At 54.1% G+C, this 21,315-nt stretch overlaps 1 protein-coding gene across 4 annotated transcripts in view; it reads left to right on the top strand.

Moving 5' to 3' along the window:
* Positions 1-21,315, top strand: part of Macrod1 (MACRO domain containing 1) — a 141,638-nt gene that overhangs the window by 51,719 nt on the left and 68,604 nt on the right. The gene's annotated exons all lie outside the window — the stretch shown is intronic.

Raw genomic sequence — 21,315 nt, forward strand, 5'->3', positions numbered from 1 at the left:
CCTCCAGGCCCTCACATTCCATTCTTCAGAGGACTCCAGGGTGAGACAGGCTGTTCCCAGGAATCCAAAACACAACAGCTTTCCGCACATAATTCTCATTAGAGGTGGCTTGTGGAAGGCCAGGGCCCTGGTTTCCGCATCCCCCTGCAGGAGCCCCTCTTTGCAAAAGGGCTTTCATTACACATCTGAGAGTGTAGGCTCTGGTTTGAAATCAGATCCAGATGGGCTCGGCTGCATCTGGGCACTTTTCTTTGTAGGGCTGAAGGTGGCTGATTTAAGAAATGCTTGGTGTCTGGTGCTGTTAAAATGAAAATAAGGACATCTAGGGTGCATGATTAATAAGCCCAGCACCCAGGTAGGGGTGGCTACCCTGGGCTCATGGCTGGCAGTACCTATGTAGAGCAAGGTATGTGGCCAGGGAGATGCAGGGTGCAAAGGGTGAGGCAGGGGTTCTTAGTATCCCCAGGAAGAAAGAGGTCCAAGGTAGCAGGCCTGAATGGCCAGGATCTGGTCAGTATTGTACCTTCAGGTGCTGGCATGGAGGGCACAGCCCCTAGGGAGGCCAGGGAGAGGGCTGGACAGGAGGGAAGCTGAGGACAGTCCCTGCGTGAGGGGAAAGCAGTGAGCTCCAGCACAAGCCCTTATGGCTATTACCACCCGCGTGATTTCATCCAATTATAAATTGTAATTTCTCTATGAAAGCAAGAGATGGAAAGAGTCCAATGAGGTCATCTGTCTCTCTGGCCAGGGTGAGTAATTGTTTTATTCTGTCGGGGGCATGGTCAGGGTGGCTGGGCCCCCACATAGAGGGGCTGGTGGCCATGTCCCAGGGACCCCAGAACTCTAGCTGCCTCCCCGTGACACATGAACCATGCTTTGGGAATCACATATCCAGGAAGAAGGCAGGCCCACACCGGTGGCCCACACACGGCATGCAGGACACAGGCCACGTGGTTCAGCATCTCCAAGGTCCACAAGGCCTGGCCCCTGCTTCTCCATTAGGCTTCTGTCAAGCCCTTCTCTGTGCTGTTCCCTCCTATAAAAATCATCTCAAATGTCACCCTTCCTTCTCTATACCTAGCCACACAATTGCACAAACTGTAACGGCAATGACACAACATGATGAAAGGAATTCTTTCCCCACCTTGAAAGGAGTATCCAAGGCTGGACTCTCTTGCACCTGGCTTAGTGCCATTGCACACAGTAGGTACTTAATAAATGCACCCAGTGAACTCATTTTACTTCCTCATTTGGGAAACCTCCTTGTGGGCCTGTCCAGCTTTGTACAGGCTTTGGCCTTCCCTAAGTCTTGCAGTCTGCTGGAGACAGTGCTGTGCCAATACTGGGCTCCTGGGTATCTCTGCTGTGGGTGGGAGTGACCTTGGAGCATTGGCAGTGGTACTAGCTTTCCAAGTGAGCCCCGCTGGCGGTGGTTGCGAGTGTGCTCTGGACAGCACCATGGCTCGTCGCGCGTGGGGGTGCATAATGATGATCATTAGTAGCCACCTGCATTCACTGAACCAAACGTGGCTCAGGAATTCATATGGACATGGGCCCACTTGGCGTGCTACCACCAGCCCAGCCTCTGAAGCAGGCATACTACTACATGGTGGGGCCCCCAGCACACAAAGTTAGAGCTTAGCCAAAGACACAGGGACTCTGGCACCCTGGGGACCAGTCACAGCAGCCCTCATAGCTCCTGCAGGGCACTTGCTCCAAGTACTTCTGCCCTGAGTCTGTCCACTCAGCCTGCTCTGTGAGCCCCTTGCCCAGCTCTGCCCTGTCCCCCAGTCTCTAAGTCTGGCCTCTACCCCAAAGAATCATTTTTTGAGTCCATATGGCCAAAGCTTTCCTTTGTTATTTCTTTCAGATGCTCATCTAATTTTACTTTTTTAAAAAAATTATTTATTCATTTGGTACAGGGTCTCACTACGCAGCTCAGACTGTTAGTGAACCTCCTGTCTTAGCCTCCCCAGTGCTGGAATTACATGCATGCACCACAACGCCCAGTGTCAGTGGCCTGTGGGGCTGACATGGCATGCAGTATCGGGGATTGAACCCATGTCTTTATGCTTGCCAGGCAGGTGCTTAGATTGCCAAACTATCTCCCCAGCCCTACTTTTTTTTTTTTAAAAACAATATCTAGTTATTAGACTTCAATCTAGTGAAATCTGAAAAGGAAGAGTGAGCCAAGCACAACCCCCATACCTGTACGTATCTGCTCTCTACCCAGGAACCACATACCTTATCCTTTTCCTGGATTCTCACTTTGCCATTTTTCCTGAGCCTGGGAGAGCCCAATACAGCTGGTGGGGTGTGGATGTCCACCCTACTGTGCAGGCTGAGAATGTGGGGCAGGACTTGTCTGAAGTCACATAACCTGCAGGACAGCCAGGACCTCAAATTCCAGGCCAGTTCCCTTCTCCCTGTACTATGCCAAGACTTTTGCAAAAGAAGTGCACCACCAAACAAACACTGCCCTGTGTGTCTCCTGCCTTCTCATGCATCTATGTCTCTCCATACCCACCATTTCTCCACCTATATGCTCATCCGTCCATCCTTCTCTCAGTCTCTCTCTTCCATCCATCCATCCATCCATCCATCCATGCATCCATACATACATCTCGACCCATCTCTCTCCTCCTCTCAAGCAACTTCCCACTGAGCAAACATATATGAGTCCCATCATGCTTCAGGACTAGACAAGACTTTGGGAATCCAAAGAGGACCCCTCACCAAAAGCTGAAGAGTCGGGGGAAGGAAGGGAGAGGAAGGAGATACAAAAAGAATGGAGATGTGTTATGAACCAACTCCCCACACTGAACATAATCGCTATGTACCACAAATGTGTACTAATAATTTTTTTAATTTAAAAAGAGAACCCCATGGGCCAGCGAGATGGCTCAGTGGACGAAAGCGCCTGCTTAGGCAAGCTTAGGCAAGTGCAGGGGCCAAGATTCGATCCCTGGCACCACATGCCAAGTCAGCCCCACCCCCAGGGCATCCTGAGCCAGCCACAGAGTCCAGGCATAATGGTATATGCCTGTAATCCCAGTGGAGGCTGAAAACAGGAGGATCACTATGAGTCCAAGCTGGGTAGGGAGACCTTGCAACAACCAAATACATTAAAAAGAGAACCCCTGGTGCTCTGGGAACTCACAGTCTTGTCAGGGAGGGCTACTGGTGAGAAGGCCTCAGCACAGGTAATGACCAAGAGAAGAGCCCACCTTGTCCAACCTGGGAGAGGGATGGACCCATGGGCTTTCTGGGGAAGATGACCGTGTGCTATGGTTCTGGGGTCCTGTAGACCTGTGATGGTCATACATAATATGTGAAATTAAAGTGGAGTAGGTGTGGCCCATCCCCCCTTTGACCAGCCATTGGTCTTCCAGAGCCACTGCCCACCTTTGGTTCTCAGTGTCCCCACCCCACCCTAAGTTGAACCGGTCTTTAGCTTTACAGTTCTCAGCTGCTTAGAAAATGGTGCCTGCTGGTATTAATTCCTATATTAGCAATTAGCCCTCCTGTTTCATCCAACCTATGGCTCTCAGGGATAGGTTTTATGTGCATGTCATTAATCAGATGCCTGGTGTGTGCTTCTGGAAACCCAGGTGGGCTTTATGGCTGGTGACTTCACTGAGTGGCATTTGAAATGAACAACATGCCCCCTCTGTGGGCAGCACTGCCCTGTGGCAAAGAGGGCAGAGTTTGAATCATTACAAGCAGGTCACAGCAGTGCGAGCTGGGGGCCAGGGTTTACTTTCATTTCAGACTTTCAGGCTAAGGTCAGAGGCAGAATGTGACCTTTACAGATGAAAGGCTCTTTGTGATCAACCCCCAAGTTTGTTCCCTAGTTGCTGGCTAGGTAGCAGAACCTGCGGCCCCTCCAAGTCAACCCCTTCTGTGCACACCATGCCTAGCTCTCACTGTTCCCTCCTTGTACCCAGAGACCCTGGCTCTTTGTGATCAACCCCCAAGTTTGTTTCCCTACCACATGGCCAGCCACAGGGTCTATTATTTCTCTCCTGTCATCCAGAGTGGTCACTCTTCTTTTGGGCCATTGCAGACCTGGGTGCTCCAGGTTCACCTTTCCTCTCCCCAATAGGCAGCAGGGCTGCTGACGGCTAGGAGTTGGCAGGGCAGGGGAGAGTGTCCCACTTGGAGGCTACTTGAACAAAGTCAGCAGGATCAGGAACAGGGAGGGAGGCTCCTGTGCAGCCACGGGAGGGAGGGCTTGTACATTGAGGAGGCTGCTGTCAAGCTCTGAGTTAGTAGGTTGGAAGCTGAGGTAAGGGACAGGAGCTTGGTCCCAGAGAGCTCAGAATTTGGTGCTGTGGGGCCTGGCCTTTGTGCCAGTGGCAGCAGGAGCCAGTAAGGGGTGCAGAGAGGAGCAGAAACAAATTTGCAAACAGATCACTCTGGCTGCTGTGTGAGGAACTGGAGGGTCCCTGGGTACAAGGAGGGAACAGTGAGAGCTGGGAGAGTTGTCAGGAGCTAGGCATGGTGTGCACAGAAGGGGCTGACTTGGAGGGGCCGCAGGTTCTGCTACCTGAGGACGTGGCTGCAGGGAAGCAGAGTGCTCTTGGGAGCACATGGAGGGCCAGCTACTATACAGCTCCCAGCCCAGGCCTGAGCACCAACTAGGGCCAAAGGTGGCCTGAGCAATGTGGACTTGAGGTGCCTCTGGGGGCCCATGGGAGTCCAGCTTCTCCCACTGTCCTGGCCCCTTCATGCTCACTGCTGGCCCCCACACTGGTAACACAGCATGGCACCCAAGCAGCAGCAGCAGCAGCACAGCAGGATGTGAAGGGGTGGAGGCGAGACCTGCTTAGGTGGTGAGAACCCTCCCAGCCTCCACTCTGTTAATTAGACTGGTTCCCAATGAAAGCAGACTTCCAGGCTGTGCTGATAGGTGTGGGAGGGAGTCAGGAGGGAGGGAGTCAGTCCCTCCACTGAGCAGGGAGCCTGGCCCATCACTTCACCCACCCAAAAGGACAGACCCTGGGAAAAGGTGGGGCTGTACCCAGAGAAGGGAAACCCACTGCTCCAGGGGTCCCACCCTTCCCCCACTTACGGTAGCCGAGTTTCTTTAGGGAAAAAAGTGTGGGACTTTTCTAGTAAGGCAGACCTTCGTTACTTCTCTGTGTGGGCAGCTGTAGCCAGAAGGGCTTGGATTCGTGCTTGCCCTGGGTCTGGGCAAGTCACACTGCCAGCTTTCTTCTTCTCAAGCTCCAGGGGTTGGAGGGGAGCAGGCCCCAAGTCTGGAGGTGCTGCCCCATCAGTGTGGCCAAGTGGCGGGGCACCATGGCCCCTGGCAGCCAGAGATAGCAGAGGACAGATACCTACAGAGGCCACTTCTATCCCAAGTGCCCTTGTGCCTTTGAAATCTCTGAATGAGGGTGACGGGAGGATCTGAGGCTGCAAGTGTGGGTACAGAGAGGGGTACCTGGGCCCCTCCTGCTGGCTTACAGAGTGAAGTTCAGATGGCTGCCCTTAGCCTCCACATGGGGACCCTCAAGGGGGCCGCAGGTGGCCAGGCAGTGAAGAGGACACGTAGTCCACACAGACATGCTCTGCTGGCTGCTCTTTGCCTTCTAGGAAGGGATAGGATATATCAAGAAGGGGACTAGAGCAGCAGGACTGGCCAACTGGGCAGACCTCTCCCCCCAGCCTGCTTGCGTACCTAGCAGACCTTAGTGCCCCTTGGCTCCCATGCCCAGAAGGGCTGCGACATTCCAGGGAGCCACTGGCCGAGGTCAAAACCTCCGAGTTCAGGAAATGCTCCTGATTTTGCTGGCATAGCCACCCCTCCCCACCCTCAGCTTCATGCCCTGAGTTTCCCCTTTGTGAGGTGGCAGGTGAGGGCCTGCAGCAGATCTGAGGCCCCCAGTACTGTGAAGAGGCCTGAGGTCCACACACTTAGTCTCAAACAAGAGCAGGAGAGGGTATGCAGTCAGCTGAAGCCTCCCAAGGAGAAGGCCTAGGGAGTGTCAGGGGAACCAGGTTTCCCTCCTCTGCTGCCCCACCAACTTATAATGCTCCATTCAGGTCCAACCCCCACCTTACAACCTGTCTGTCCTCCTCCAGGCTCCTTGGGAGCTGTGCTGGTCCTGAGGGTCCAGTGTGTACCCCTCCAGCTGCTGTGTCCAAAAAGCCAGTCCTCCTCTAATGCCCATCACTCAGTGCTCAAAGCTACAGTGGGATTCTAGGCTGTGCACTTGTTGTCACTCAAAGGACCTAGGTGTTGCTGGAGGGAGGTGCCTTTCCTTCCAGAAACATTCACCTATAGCCAGTCTGTCTTATCTCCTTTCCTTTCCTTTTCCTTTTCCTTTTCCTTTTCCTTTTCCTTTTCCTTTTCCTTCCTTCTGCAGCCTGTTTTTCTGCTTTTCTCTTCAGTAGTGGGGATTGAGCCCTGGGCTTTTACACTGAGCTGTATCACCAGTCATTTTTTTTTGTCTTGAGAGAGGTTCCTGCTAAGTCACTAAATTACCTAAGCTGGGCTTAAGCTTGACATCTTCCTGCATCAGCCTTCCAGATTGCTAGGATTATAGATAGGAGTCACCTATAGATAGGAGTCACCTTGGCCCAGCCTCAGTTCTTCTCTTCTCCCCTCTGTGCCAACCCCTAGCCCCTAGGAACAGGTGCCCACCCACTGGTTCTCCAGCACTCTGTATTCCCTGCACCAGTAGAAGCCCAAACCCTTGCCAGGGGATTTTTGCCTCTGTGTTGGAAATCTCCCACCCCCTTTCCTCCTTCCCGTAAACATGCGCTCTGGTTCTGGCTGAGGAAGCTGAGCAATACACTGTGTGCTTGGGCTTGAGCGGCCAGACGGTTAATATTTACAGCGATCAGCTCAGGAAGCTATTAGCTTCCTTTTCTTGTTGTTAATTGAAAGAGGAGAAAATGGTTGTAACACTTCAAAAGGACTTAAAGCCAGCCTGAGAGACCCGTTGAATTGGGAGGCAGGGGGAAAGGAGAGAGAGAGTATTTTAAATAAAGAGAGCTAGCCTGAACCTCCCATAAGGGTGGAATGTCATTGCTTCCCATCTTTGCAGACGGCTGCCGTTCCTCAGGGGTTTCCCTGTGGCCTCTCCTTATGTACTGTATTTCCCTTTTCATTTGGGAGCCTGCTTGAGTGGAGAAAGAGGAAGAAAGACAGTTTGCTGCACACTTTTGTTAATAATGAGCTTCTTTGAAGCTACAGCTAACGAGGCCCTTGGTACCTTCGCTGCTGGAGCACCAGAGCCAAGGAGCTCCCTGGATGGTGGCCACCTCTGTTTTCTGGGTGCAGGCCCAAGGTGGGACCATTCCGTGAAAGCCATTGCTAGGCCTCTGACCTGCGTGTGACCTCAGAGAAATATCTGGACTCTGGTCCCCTCTGGGCCCCAGAAACAGCTGGGAACGCATAGTCCGTGGGGCAGAGGCTTTTCTTACTCCTGGCAGATGAGGCCTGGTGTTGTGAGGCCTCTAGCCTCCAAGATCAGCCACCAGAGCCACTTTTTCTGAGACAAAGAATCTTTCTCGCTGTGCCTGAGCATCGGCTTCTGCAGGCTTTGCCCCATGGGATAAGCAGCTGGATGGTGGGAGTGGGGCAACAGAAAGGTCTATAGCACTGGGGATGTGGCCCAGCGGTCAGGGGCTTGCCTAGCACACTCAAGACCAGGCGGGTGTAGGTCTCACCAGATGTGGTGGTACATGCCTATAACCCTAGCTACTGAAGAGGTTGAAGCAGGAAGGCCATTAAGTTCAAGTCCAACCTGGACAACTTAGTGAGATCTTGTCTCAAAACAAATTTGAAGTGTTGGGAGATGTAGCTTAGTAACAGAACTCTCCTGGGTCTGGTCCTCAGTACTATGCAAAAAGATCTGTCATTCACTTCTGGCTGGCAGCCTCCCCTGATCCACCTTTGTCCCCAGCCTCCTTTCCTGTGGCTGCTCTCACTCTCTGTACCATGCTATGTCTGGTTGTGTCTGCAGAGCAGGTGTCTTGACTATACTAGGTGCAGAAGGACACCTTGCTTCAGCTCCCGGTCACTTGGCAGACACATTAAAGGTGGAATAGCCTGCCCACTGAAGGAGGTGACCTCCATCCCACCCCTTCCATGCTTCCGCCATGGCCCCACACAGAGACAAGGTTCACTTCTGAGCTTCTCAAGGTGACAGCACACTAAAGAGCAGGAGGCTCAGGGGCATGGAAAGTGACCGTAGCCATCCAGCCCATCACAGGAAGAAGGTTGCCCCCCATCCTTGCAATTTGAGTCTGGAGGAGGAAACTGGCATGTTCTGTGTAAGGAGGTTCTCAGTAAGGAAGAAATCTGTAATGGACAGATACCGAAGACAGTGGGCCAGGCTGCCATCCTGGGTAGAGGCTGAACAGGCAAGGACACATAGGGTAGGGTCCTTCTGCAGCCTGTCCCTCTATCCCCTGCTGCAGCCTTGCCCTCTCCTCCCTGGAAACATATTATCCTTCCCTTGAGCTATGACCTGAGAGGGACAATGACTGTGCCAGCACGGTAACAATATGAGTGGCTGACTTGATGGACTTCTCACAACATCCTGCACACGGAACAAGTGGCTTATATGGATGGTGATGCTAAGACCAGCAGGGGCCACCCTGTGCTGCCTCTGCAGCAGGTCCCATGCATATATCCCCTCAGAGTCCATAGATACCATCACCATTCCAGTTTTCCACCCAAGGAAGCAGATGGAGCCTGCTCAGGTCACACAGAGGCCAGATGTGCACCCCCTCAAGTCTCCACTCTGTACCTCAGGATTCCACCAGCCTTTCTGGTCTAGCACCCTCTGTTGGTTTGCAGAGCTCATTAACAGTCAAAGGCTCTGAAAAGTTCCCTGCGCAGATCCAGCTGAAGTTGGTTCACTCCAGCAGTTGCTGACTGAATTAGCTTTTTGTGACAGCTGTTCGTGTACTGGGATTTGCATGTTTTTTCAAGCACGCACTGGGAGATGCTGCGTGATATTCATGGCCCCTTTGGCTGGCCTTGTAAGGCCTGCGCTGTAGCAGACTGTGGTGAGGACAGGTCTGTCCCTGTCCTCTGCCTCCCAACTTGAGCCTGGAATGAAATAGGCACATGCAGGTGAAAGCTGAGGGACAGAGGGAGCAGGGAGGTAAGCAAGCTGGGCTGGGGCCACAGAACCCACTTCCCCACCAGACCTGACCTGCTGAGCTGCCCCATCTCCTCTTTCTATCCCAGATCTAGTAGTGAGCTCTCTGCCCACATCCGTCTTCCACCATCCCAATGGTGTTTTCTAGGAGGGTCTGTAAACACAGTTGTTTTGTTGTTCTTTTTTGTTTTATACTGAGGATTGAACTCAGGATGTTGCACTTGCCAGGCAGGGGCTTATGCTGCTGAGCTATGTCCTCAGCCACCTAGGTGGGTCTGAAGGAGCCTGTCTCTTGGGGGGTCCCATGCTTCCCTCTTGGGGTCACAGCCTTCTGCCCTGCCAGGCTCAGTGCCTCCTCTTCCCTTTCCTTCTAGGCCTGTGGCTTTGGCCTTGGCATTCTGATCACATTCTCAGCCCTCCTGGAATACTAATTTTGCCTAGACAAAATCAACTGTGTTTAATTTTTTTAAAAGCTAGGGAAAAGAGAGAGACATGGAGCAGGAGGCACTATCGGGGGAAAGTGGGGCTTTCCTGAGCCCCTTTCCAGAGCTGTCTGTGGGCAGCCTGGCTTGAGAATGTACCATGAAACCAGCCACCCAGGACTCCCCACACCCAGCACTGCCCAAAGATGGTGGCCAGCTGAGACGCTATTGCCCTGGCTTGGGGGTGGTTTTGGGGTCCCAGGAGTATTAGAGTACCTGTTCAGCTCTTGCTAGAAAATACAACCTCAGGCCACCCTCCAGAGCTGGTGCTATGTAGGCCAACTGCCCACTGTGCCTGGTGCAACCTCAGTGTGTCTCAAGTGACCCCATGGCCCTTATTGTTGCTGAGAGTGCAGGTAGAAGTCCAGGACAAAGAGACCATATAGGGAGGTCAGCTGCAAAGCCACTTTAGCTCCCAGTGACCTTGGACAAGCCCAAGTATACTGGACCCCAGCTGCCTGCCTGGGACACAGGGCCATGGCCCTGCTATCAGGAACACTATTGTAGGAAGTACAGGTGTGCCTCACCTGCAGCTGCATCAGCTGTGTTACTTGAGATGGGTGTCTTAATGTCTCGGGATGTCAGCTTCCTCATCGATGTGATGAAGATACAGAGGAAGTAGCATCATGGGCCTGGGGAGGGTCACAAGGTACTACAGGCTGCACATGGCCACAAATCACAGTCATGCCCCTGAGGGTAATGCTGGAGCCTCTTCTCCCCTCTGGAATGCCCTCCAGTTTTAGGCCTGGTCCTGACCCAGCCAGGCAGGCTTCTCCCCCATGTTGCCTCCTCAAATCAAGTGCCACCTGCCTCCGCTTCCCTGCTTAACATCCTAATGTCTCCAGAGGGAAGAATGGAATTGTAACGGCAGGAAACTTGACAGGACACGAAACATGATGAAATCACCTGTGTAAATTATGAAGCCCAAATCAGCTGCTCCTCTGGAGACCGGACACTATCAGATGCTCTGTCAGCTGGAGCCCAGAACCCTGTTGCTAGGGGCTTTGAACGTTACTATCCTTGCCACTGCCTTTGCCTATCCCCTTGAAACACTCGAGATCCTTGGCCCCTAAGCGCCATTCTGCCTGAGGTCCTGGCCTGCAGCACCTGGCCTGGTCTTGCCTCTGCCCTCCCTTGTTACCTCGCCCCAGAGGGCTCTTGAGCCCAGGTGCTGCCCATTTCAAGCTCTGCCTCATCTGAGCCCAATATGAGACAACCCCTAAACTGCTCAGCAGGGACTCACCACCATCCCCACTTTAGCTTTGCGATGCTCCTGCCACACAGAGCAGGGTGGGCCAAGGATGAGGCCTCGCCTGCCCAGTGCTGTGGCTGCTAGCCACACAGCCAGGCCCTGCCCAGGCCTCTCTGTCCCTCTCCCTCAGCCCCTCTACGCACCCGCCCCTATCCCTGCTCTCCCAGACACCTGTGAGCCACCGGCAAGCATGCACAGCTGGCCCGGGAGAGGGATGAGAAGTGGAGGTGGCTACTTGGCCACCTCCCTGCAGGGACTCATCATAAATTATCATCGACCCGATGCTGGCCGGGCTGGAGACGAGTTGGGGAAATAAAGCACCAGGCTCAATAATTGTGCCCTGCTGCCTGAATTTACTTATTTGCGGCTTTCCTACCCACTACGAAACGCAGTGATAAATAACTGCTGACTATTAGGCTCCCGGACGGGAAAAACACCATGCGATCCATTTCCTGAGGACATAAGGGCTCAAGCAGGGCTGCTGTCACCACTGGGCTGCTAGCCTGGATCTGATTTTTTCAGCCCCTCCTTGCTCTGCAGTTGGCAGTTCAGAGGGTGAGACCAGGGGCCTAGGAAGACATTGGGGGTGGGGAAGGTGTGACTCCCACCATTCATCTCCTCAGGCACATTCCTGAAGCCCTGTGCCCCAGTGGAGTGGTCTTTCACTTGTGTCTGCTGCCTGGATGGAAGGTGCTGTCATCAGGGCTGTAGGAACTGTTAAGGAGGCCCTGGATTCAATCCTCTTACTCTTTTTTTTTTGGTGGTGGTACCAGGGATCGAACTCAGGACCTTGCACTTGCCAGGCAAGCACTTATCAATCCTCTTCCTCCAGAGGTACAGATAGAGGCACAGAAAGGTTAAGTGCCCTGTGCAAGGTCCCCTGGGCAGATGTGCTCCCCACTCCATGGCGTAGGCCCACCTATGAGCAAGTGCAGAGACCGGAGTCAGGGGTGCTTCCCTCAGCCCCACAGCCAGCCAAGACGACCACTTTCCTCATGGCCATTGTCCTCCCTCACTGCCTTTACTTTGTGCCAAGCCTAGGCTGGGATCTCTGGGGCGGTCGCTCCCCTCTGCCCCATAGGTGAGCCTGGTTGAACCTGGCTGTTCTGAGTCTCCCACAGTTTCTGAAGTCCGTCTTCTGAAGTCCACAGTGGGTAAGGAGGGCTACATGAAGTCTGAGGGCCACACCTGCCTTGAATTCAGCACCACTACACAAGATCATTGCCTCCTGAGGATACAAAGGGGGAAGATGAGGCCCAGAGATGTCCCAGGTCTAGAGGAACCCACATTTCCCAGGTTAGCCAAAACTCTTAGGCTAGGTGGGAAAGTGGTTGCCCTCGCCTGACCTCCCAGCTGGTAGACAATGGTTGGGCTCAAGGCTTGGCCCTGCTTTTTCTAACGAGAACCCATGGCGCCTCCATAGCTGCGAGATGCAACCTACACACCACCCACTTGCTCTTGGGGCACCAGCCTCAAGTGCCATTCAGCATGGGGGTCCCCAGCCAGGGTCAAGGCAGAGAGGGGGGCAGGATAGAGGAGCACTGAGCCCCCACTACATCCCGGTATTGTTGTGTGACCATCTCTGTGACTTCTACAACTCTCCCTCCGTTTGGTAGCCACCATGTGCCCCCAACCCCATATCCTGGTGACAGCTCCCTGCACCAGATCATTTCTCTAACCTTGTTCCTGATTCCCACACCCCAACACACCTGATACCCTGCCTGGTGCCCCTGACAAGGACACAAAAATGTCTGCTTTTTGTCAGCATTGGCTTGTTTCATGCCCATGACCTGAAGGAGTACTGTTGTCCCCAGTTCACAAAGCAACTGAGGTCAGAGAGGTTAAACAATTTGCTGGGTGTCACAGAGCCTGGCTCTAGTCTGTGGACAAACCAAAACCCAGACAGGAAGAGTAGAGGTCTGCCCACAGTGAGGGAGAGAAACTGTAGGGTGCTTGTGCCACTGGCAGCTGCGAGCCCAGCTGGGCTGTGTGGAGCCTGCTCCAGATTCTCTCACAGGAGAGGAGGCCGAGGCTCCTGGGACACTGGTGCCTGAGCTCTCTGAAGTCCTTATCACCATTCCTGGCCTGCCTTGTGACGCACAGTCCCCTTCTGTCTCCTGGCTACGGCTCCCCAGTGGAGGCAGTGGCTTTTACTGTCTCACCTGGTGCAGTCAGGCTGCTCTTCGTCCCCAGGTAGCTCAACTTTATTTTTGCCAAATGCATTCTGAGTAACAGAGTCCCCGGGTGTGGGAGTGGTGACAGGAGACCCATGGGAGCCCAAGTGACTATGGGAGAGGCAGACAGTGATGGAGTCACACTAATGGGCCACCTGTCCCCCTTGCATCTGGGCCTCCCGCCTGCGGTGGACATTTCTGCACAACTGTGGGCTGGGGGACCTGGGATGGGCTACAGCTTCCCCTTGCCCTCAGGCCAGCCCTGAAGAGCCCTCAAATAGTCAAGGAGCCCCAGATGCTCTAGCAATTGGCTCTTTTTGTCTTCTCCCATCTCCCAACAGAGAGCTCTGCCTCTTCCCACCCTCTGCCCTTTCCAGCTGGGCTGTGGACAGGGCCAACCTTGCTGGAGGCCAGGGCAGGCTGGCAGGACACTGGCACCATTGTCTTTTCCATGGGCCTCAGATGGGAGGACACTGCCCACCACCTAGCCCAGGACCTGGTTTTCAGCCTAATGTGACCTATTCCACCTGTTCCTCATTCCAGGGAATGGAATGGGACTGGGTTGTGGGGCACTGGGCGAGGCAGGAGGTGACATGTAAAGAGAGGCTGGTCTTCTTCTATGTCTTGAGGGACCCTATTCGGGGCATGGAGGTGATGCCACAGCCCCTAGAGAAGAGGAGAGTGGCCCATGGGGCATGTGCAGGTGCGCCTCTGCCAGACCCTCAAATCCAGTCTCATTTAACTGTACCATCATTTATTTTAATGCACACCTGTGGCCCATGTATGCATGCAGGTGAAATACAGCCCCACATCGTTTACTGGTGGGGATGTTAATTGTGCACCGCTGGCAGAGGATGAACATACATTTGGGGGTATAGATCACTGTGGCAGTCACTGGCTGCCCGCACATGTGGCAAGGGCAGGGCTGTGGGCTCAAGGGGCAGGGGATAGACCAAGACCGGGAAATAAGGGTAGGAGAAGAAAGACTCATCTCTCAGCCTGGAATGGTGTCTCTAGTCTCCCTTTCTGTACACCTCTGGGGAGTGAGGACAGGATCTGCTTCTGTGGCTCAGGAAGGGCCTGTAGGTCCCCTCTGGCCACTATCCCCAGAGAAAAAGCGACGCCAATGGCAACAGAAGTGAAGGCCCAGGGGAAAGAGGAAGGCTGCCTTTGTCATGTCTGAAGGGAAGCCCAGAGAGTGTACAGGTCCATGAAAAAGGGCCTAGACTTGCCCTGCAGCCACCCTGACAGGGCTTCCCCAAGTGTGGCAGGGCCAGTTGCACCTGTAAGTCAGGAAGGAGAGGCTGTCCTCCTCTTCTGAGGGCATTGGCCTGCCGAGCAGAGCCCTATCTGAGGCCCCCAGAACTTTCTCAGCATCACCTCCCTCCCAACCCCTGCATCCCTCCAGGAATGCTGCTCATCCTGCACCTCACAGCACAGGGCACTGAGGCCTGGAAAAGCTAGAAACAAACCTAAACTGGCATTGCCTTGGGGAGGCAAAGCTGGGATTTGAACCCAGACTCACCCAAAGCTCTGGGGTAGTCATTTGACAATACCAAGCCTCCACCCTTGCCAGCCAACCTGGGCCTCTCCCCAGCTCCCAGGGTCCCCAGACTGTGGGCTGACTGTGGGGTCACTGTCTCTGCTTCCCAAGCAGGATGGCCAGGCTGCCACACAGGTAAAGGGACAAGACTACCCTGTGCCAGTCTACGCTGCAGCTAGCCATGGACCCAGCAGGGATAACTTGGAGAAAGATTTATGAGCTGGGTTAAAATTTAATTTGGGTAGAAGATCCCGGCCAGCCTTGCTGGCTGCCCCAGACAAATGGCCTCATCCCTGCCGGCTCTCCTGCCCTGTGCCAGCCTCCCCCTTCCTCCCCGGAAGGCCGCCCGCCACCCCAGAGAAATCAGAGCGCCAATTGGATTTAGGGCAGGCGTGGCAGGCGCTGAGGCTTGTTTGCACTTTAGTTTGAAATTGAACAGGACAGGATCAGCTTTGGGCGGGAATGGGTCTGCTGGGGCTTCCAGGCTGAGCTCACCAGAGGGGCCTCACACAGCCCTGGACACCCCACTTGTCCACTGCCCTTGGTCCCATCTTCTACTCAGAACCCCCAGTCTTCCCCAGAGCTTGATGGTTGGGACTTGAACCCATCAGACATGCATGTGACAGGGCCTCTCTAAGCCTCAGTGTCCTCATCTGTGATATGGGGACCACATAGGCCCAGTTCTTATTAAATGACATAATAAGTGGAACTGAATCCCCCTGGGTAAAGAGAAGTTCTCACTGTCAGGGCAGCATAGGCCAAGGTATGCTCTGACCTACAAGTTTCAGCTCCCCCAAAGCCCTATAGTCCAGTGCTCTGCCAGGGCTAGGGCCTCCCTCTCTTGAGTGCAGGCTTTTACAGACAAGGAAAGTGAGGCTCAGAGAGGGAAAAACTGCCCCAGGCCTCTAGCAGGGATGACCAAGTGCAGGTCCACTGACTCCAGACCACTTCTGGACTACTTCCATGGCTCTGCCCACAGTGGAGGATCAAGGAGGGGCAGGGGCAGCTCCTGCAGGAAGGGCATTTGGTCAGAGTGTATGCCAGGAGCCCCTCAAGGCTGAGAGACAGGCCTCCTCTTTACCTCGAGTGTGCACACACATACACACACAAGCACGCATACACCCATACCCCTGCTGCTGCTACTGGCAAAGATCCAGGCCCAAAAATAGCTGTGTCACCTTTGGAGGCTGCGTCCCTGTGGCTGCTCTGTCCTAGGCCTGGGGGGAGGCAGGCAGCATCTCGGGCTGGGCACAGGAGGCCAGCATCCACCTCTGTCTGCACAAACACATGCCGAATGCAGGGCAGGGCTGGACTTCCACCTCACCTCCGGCCCTGTATCCTGTGAGACCAACAGAAATGGGGCCTCAGCTCTGTGCCTTTCCAGCTGTTCAGATGAGGCTCTGCTGCACCCACCTCAGGACAAGGGGCCATTGGGGACCGGTACCCACTTCACCACCTCCTTACTGGTCCCTTATCCCCAAGGAATTTAGGGTCCCTCCTTCAGACTCCCTGGTGCCTGAGAACCTGGGCTTCCCATAGTGCCCACATTCACACATTCTGTCCCCTTCATTCTCCTGCTTGGGGGCTCAGCCCTGTCCCTAGCAGGCACAGAGCTAACCTTCTGCATACTCTTGAGGGTACAGGGACTACTGTGTCATCAGTGTACATCATAACAGGAGGATCTGGGTCTCCCTTCCCTCCCTCCTTCCCACCCACCCTCCCTCCCTCAAGAAGCTAGCTGTGTGGTGAGAAGCTGGTGCAGGCCCACACCCATTCACCGTCCTTCAGGGCCCCCTTGCCAGCAGAGGCCCCATGACCTCCCCTTGGCCCTGAGTGTCTGGCTGGAATACTGCAACACCCCACCCCCACCCTGAGAAGGCCTAGGGTAAATCCTGTCCATGCTGCCTCCCACTCTGGGTGGACACCAATTGCAGCACTGACCCAGTGTCAGCATCTCGCTGCAGCCTCTCATTATTTACTTATGTACTTATTTATTTATTCCCAGCTCGTTCTCTGGAGGATTTGTGGCAGCTTACAGAAATACAACATAATACGGCAGGATCAGGAGAGGGAGGTAGGGGGAACCCAGGCATGCAAAGCAGGCAAGCTGGAGTTTAAGTCCTGTTGCTTAGTTTTTGCAACTAGGGAGTCTCCATGGTGATTTGGCCTCAATTTCCTTACCTGTACAATGGGAGTGATGGCCCTCACCCTATGGGTAGTTGGTGGAATGAAATGAGAAAATGCAGGAGCAGGAAGTGGGTGCAAATAGCACATGGTGGTCACATATCTGGGATAGATGCATGGAGGAAGGAGTCAGGGCCAGAAGGGAGGAGAGAGGCTGAGCCATTGCCAGCACAACCCTGCATCTGGAAGCTTCTGAACTGGCAGGGGGCAGAGGGATCAGAGCTAGGGGCTGTAGGTGTGGCGCAGGCAATATGATGGCCTCTAGGAGTCAAACTGGCCCCAATGTCCAGGTATCCCCCAGAATCCTCTGTTAGGGGAACCCCATGAATGACACCTCAACACCTCATCTTCCTCTCATGGGACCCAAAAGCCTTAAGGGTACAGAGGGGTAGAGGTCTGGGGAATCCCACTTATACTTGCTGGTGCCAGCTCTCAGGGGCCCCATAGGCTCACCCTAAGTCTGCACCCCCTTCAGCCCTTGTCTCTGATGCCCATGGTTTCAGTCTAGCTCCCAGCCTAGTTTAACAGCCCCCCCAGGACCTTTCTCTCAGCCTAACCCCTGTGCCCCGAAGCATTCCCAGGCTGCCCCCAAAGTAGCTGATTGCTTAGCACTCCCCCCCGCCTTCCTCTCAGCCAACAGTTGCTCCAGCCAGGCTTCTGGCCCCCTATTATGTCTTGTTATTGCCTCCTCAAATCATTCTTTCCTTAGCTCCTCCTGATTGAGCAGAAGCAAGATTCCCTCCCACCCACAGGGCTCAGTCACCCTGTGCTGCACACACAAGGGGCCCAGTGCTTCGAGGGACAGTGGACAGTGTTTGTGGGCCTGACTCTAGTTTGGCCTCCCTGCCAGAGTGGGTGAGTGGGAACTCCTGGCCTGGCAGCCAGGAGGAACCTGGGAGAAGAGCACTAGCCCCACGAGTCTTTGCCTATGACCTACTCCTGGACTAGGACTAGACAGCTCACACACAGCAGTCCTGTCACAGGAGTCTGATGCTTGCTCCCCCAAATGGCTAATTTATTGACTGAGCTGTGGGGCCCATATCCATATAGAAAGTGTCAGGTGGAAAGTGGCACTTAAGAACCCAGGAGTCCAGTGGGGTGCAAAAGGCTGCCCAGCCCTGGCTCTGTCACTGAGTACCCAGCACTTGGCCTCAGTCTTCGTATGTGTACACTGGGAGGATGGAGCTGCACTTTTCCTGGCTGTAGGAAGCTTTTGGAGGCAGTTTGACTGAGGACCTTGAGGTTGGCATGCTGTGTAGCTGGTCCTACAGTATGAACAGGCTCCCCCAACACCCCCACCTGCTCAGCCCAAGTGGAGAAGTGCTTATGAGGGAACAAATGAATGCCATACTGTCTGCACACTTGCAGGGTCCTCACCCCCACCTTGCACCACCATCCTGGGCCTAGGCCCGTGGTCACCGGCTGTGAGGGCATTATGGAGGTTTGCCCACAGCCCCCCACATGCCAGGCTGAGCCCCAGAAGGCCAGGGCCTGTTCTAGGCCATCACTGGCACTCTGCCAGTCCTGGTACATGGATCATGACCGGGGCAAGCTCCAGGATCAGTGTGTGATGTCCCCAACTCTGCCCAACATCTGAACCACACAGGGTACACTAATTCATGCTAACTGACTTTTAAGCAATTAAAAAGGGTCACCTTTTGTGGGGAATATGGTAGAGGATAATAATGTCACTTCTGAGACAGCAGAACCTTCAGGAGAGTTGGGGTCCCCTTGAAATCTCCCCCTAGCCTGTGTCCTTAGTGCCAGGGTGACCAGGGATGCTGCCCCTGGTTCTTCCACCCTCTTCCACGGGGCCCTGTGGCCCACTCCGTGCACTCTGAGCAGCGCCTGGATGTACAGGGGACTGGATCCCAGCATCTGTGGATCCCACAGGCCTCTCATATTCCCTCCTCCTTCCTGTTTCTCTGCTGGAAAATGCCCAAGGACTTGGGCGGTATAATCTTGGAGTGGGGGGCCAGGCAGAGCGGGCTCAGTAGGTGAGGGGTGGACATGGGAGAGAGGTGCACTCCTGCATTCTACAGTATAGCACCAAGGGAGGGGCTTCCATTGATCCTCGCTACCTTCTTTTGACTCTGGTGCTTTTTTTCACCCTCATTTTACAGAATTCAAACCAGAGGCTTCTTTTTGGGGTGAAGAAAATGTTCTAGAATCATGATGTACTTGTACCACTGGGTGAATTTGTAAAAAAAAAAAGCACTGACAGCTGAACTTGGAATGGGTGAATCTTATGGATATGAGAGGCAACCCCCCATCCACAAGTTCTGTACCCAAGGAGTCAACCAACCCTGAATCAAAAATACTTGGGGGAGGAATTGCATCTGTACTGAACAAACACAGACTTTCTTTCTTGTCATTCCTTAAACAATACTGGGTAATAATTATTTACATAGCACTTACATTATATTAGGTATTATAAGTAATCTAGAGATGGTTTAAGTATACAGGAGGGTGCACATAGGTTATATGCAAATACAAAGGATGAGCATCTATGAATTTAGGGGTTGGAGGAGTTCCTAGAGTCAATCCCCTGAGGGTCTGCTGTATGTCTTAAATTTTTAAAAATAAATTTGAACCAAGCTTATAAAGAAAAAATAATCCCAGGCTCAGAGAAGGGAAGGAACTTGCTCAAGGTTTCGGTTGAACAAATAACACAGCTGAGACTTGAACTCAGGTCAGTTTAAATCTTCCCATGATCCAACCTTGACTGAAGATAAACTTTGCTCTTGTAACTCCCTCACCCCAGAACTTTCCCTGGCTCCCAATTGCTCCTCCCTAAGCCTAGTAGTCCTCAGGCCTGGGCTCTACCTGCCGATGGAAATATTCTTTTTTCTTTCCTCACTGGCACTCCACATTCCTCAGGGCGCAGCCCTCTGTCCCCATGGCCCAGTCCTGCCTGTCCCCAGCCCTACCCCAGCTGCTGCAACAGTCACAGTCTGTCACTGCTTGATCTTTGCACTTGCAGTCCAGGTCCCCACTGCTTGGAAGCGCACCCTCCCATGCACCCTGCTGGCCTGTTATGTGCTGCTCACCCCCTCCCATCTTAGCTCCAAAACCCACTGTCCCCTGCACGCACCCCTCCCTCTTACAGTCCCTAGCTCCCAATCTGTTTCCCCTTTAACTGCAGCTCCCAGAGGGCAGACTCCATGGGTCTAATTCCCAGAGGCACCCAGTGCTTCTCTGTTGGGCCAGCAGCAGCCTGGGGACCAAAAGACCCCATCCAGGGTTCTGATCTGTCCTGGTCTCAGGCCTCGCCCCTCCCTCACACTGGCTTCTTCCATTAAATTCCAGAGCTGCCACATCCTCTCCACTCTGCATGCTTGCCATCCCCCCAAGCCCACCAGGACAACCTCCACAGCCCTTGCGCCTGCATCACCTTCTCACACAGTCCCCCATCTTCCATGGCTTCCCTCCCTTGCTTGGTTCCCCCAACACAGTGGGGAGCCTCCAAGTTAAGGCACAGGTGGGTAGATATCAGAAGGCTGAAGGACTGTCCTGCCAGCAGGAACATGGCCAGCTTGAGGGAGGTGGCCAGGGACCCACGGGGCACGGGCTTTGCTCAGGTTGCTGCTTACCCAGACAGTGCCCCTTCTGGGCATCCATGCATGGCTGTAAGGGGAGGCCGGGGCGGAATAACCAGATTAGCCTAAGCGGCTCCTCTTGTTTCCTGGCGTAATTGGATTGAGGCTGTGTGTCGGTGCAGCCGCATTTAATATTGTAATTCCACAGCGCCTTGCCCCCCCCCGCCCCGCCCGCTGCCCTGAGAGCAGCCATGCAGCTGGGCTAGCAGAGTGCAGTCCACAGGCCAGAGAAGAGGTAGCAGGGTGGAGGGATCACTGTCCCCAGCACCCACCAGGCAGCCACACACAGGGTGTATAGAAGGGCCGGGCCACTCCAGAGCCTTTGCACCTCTCTTCCCTGGTGCCCAGGCTGGGATATGGGCACAGCCCTGGGAACTCAGTGGAGGACAGCACTGGTGGTGGTGGTGGTGGTGGTGGTGGGGAAGCCAGGCTGGGTGCAGCCCAGCCAGGCTGATTGGCTTCAGGCCATTGCACCCAAAGGGTGCAAGGGCCTGCACACACTCAGTTGCCTGCGGGCCTGTGCTCCTGCAGTGAGCCACAGATTGAGCCAGGAGCCCTGTCCAGCTGACAGCTGGGCTCCTCTCTCACTCTGTCAGCAGTGCCAAGCAACCTTGTGGTGATCAACCTACGCTTGAATCTGGATACCTACAGGGAGTGGCGTGCACCTGTGTATGTGCCATGAGTATGTGTGTGTCTACAGGTGTGTCTGTCTCTGTGTTCACTGTGCCATCAGTGTGACGGCCTGTTCCTAAGTCGGTCAGTGGTGGGCTGGATGTGTGTGTGTGTCGGTACTGGGAAAGAGGGAGCCAGAAGGGGGTGCACACCTGTGCACTCCCCTCCCACACAGAACCGGAAGCCCAGATTTGTCTCTCATTTCCACAAATACCCACCAGCTCCTGGATCCTGAAGCCAGGTTGACAGGTCTTTAAAAACAAAGGAACTGGGGAAATTTTTTTTTT

This window comes from Octodon degus, unplaced genomic scaffold (assembly GCF_000260255.1).
Source record: "Octodon degus isolate 3935 unplaced genomic scaffold, OctDeg1.0 scaffold00184, whole genome shotgun sequence".
Lineage (NCBI taxonomy): Eukaryota > Metazoa > Chordata > Mammalia > Rodentia > Octodontidae > Octodon > Octodon degus.